The sequence below is a fragment of the Symphalangus syndactylus genome, chromosome 4, assembly GCF_028878055.3.
Source record: "Symphalangus syndactylus isolate Jambi chromosome 4, NHGRI_mSymSyn1-v2.1_pri, whole genome shotgun sequence".
Lineage (NCBI taxonomy): Eukaryota > Metazoa > Chordata > Mammalia > Primates > Hylobatidae > Symphalangus > Symphalangus syndactylus.
In genome coordinates this window covers 108,438,779-108,440,231 of record NC_072426.2, presented here as the reverse complement: position 1 = coordinate 108,440,231, position 1,453 = coordinate 108,438,779, and positions in this window count along the sequence as shown.

Sequence of the window (1,453 nt, the reverse complement as noted above, 5' to 3'; positions counted from 1 at the left end):
GTTTTAACTTCTTTCCTCATGTCATTTTGTGGAAAAATATTTTGAAGAAGTCAGGTTTATTTTTTCATTTTGTAATTTTCAAATATTGTAAGATTTGAATCACATAACAAGCCACTGCACTAAACAGCATAGCAGATAGACAGTATCTGCCTTCAAGCACCATTCTTCATTGGGATGACGTAGACCAAGAATATCAAGAAAGCATATACCACATAAGTGCTGTCAGGATTCAAAGGACAAAGCATTCACACAATATTGAAAATCATTAAATACTAAGGGAGAATGTTGAATTTTGGAGTTCTTAATGATAATGAAGGTAATTAGTTATATAGAAAAATATTTTAAATAATTTGACATGACAGCTCATATATCAGAGTAGTTTTCTGCATAGTACATGATGAAATTTCACATTTTTTGCTATATTTCACACTTATTTTGAGATTATACATAAAAGGGTTTTTTCATAATTTTATCAAATGCATTTTTAATCTTAGTTTTGAAATAATAAACATTGATGCCAATAGAGACATTATCTGCATACTGTTTTATCACATAATCTCACAGCTGGAGACAGATGATTTTCCTAAAAACTATTTGTGTAATACAACATACTTTGTACCATCAGAGAGGAAGTTTAATCAATAACAAAAAGGTTAGAACCAGTGCATGTTCGTGTAGGAAGAAAAGAGAAGAGATAGAGAGAGTCTGGCAATTGAATAGCCACACAATAATAATTGATTTTTTCCCTTAACGCCTCTGAATCTTACACAAACTTCTGAGTTAAATCAACATTCCATATAGACTACTATAGATCTACCCAGGAAAAGGAAATATTATATCTGAATACTCTGAAATAGATAATTCTTTAATAATCTCTTCTTTTTTTTTTGAAACAGAGTTTCATTCTTGTTGCCCAGGCTGGAGTGCAGTGGCACAATCTTGGCTCACTGTAACCAACCTCCGCCTTCCAGGTGCAAGTGATTCTCCTGCCTCAGCCTCCTGAGTGGCTGGGATTACAGGCAAGCGCCACCACACCCGGCTAACTTTTGTATTTCTAGTAAAGACGGGGTTTCACCATGTTGGCCAGGCTGTTCTTGAACTCCTGACCTCAGGTGATCCACCCGCTTCGGCCTCCCAAAGTGCTGGGATTTCAGGCTGAGCCACCACACCCAACCAATAATTCCTTCTTATAATTTCACTCTTCTCAGTCCTTAGATTTAGTCCTCAATGTTACTTCTCTTGGAAAGTTTTATTTGATTTCCAAATACAGCTTGGTTGCCATTGTTTCATTTCCTCTTAGAATCCCACAGGCTCCCTTTCCTATCACTTAACACACTGAATGGCAATTGCTCTTTATTCTCTCTCCTTTCCTTGGGCTCTACTCTCTATGAGGAAACAGGTTGTCTTATCTTACTCACCATTGAATTTCTCCTGCCTAATACAGTGTTAGAAA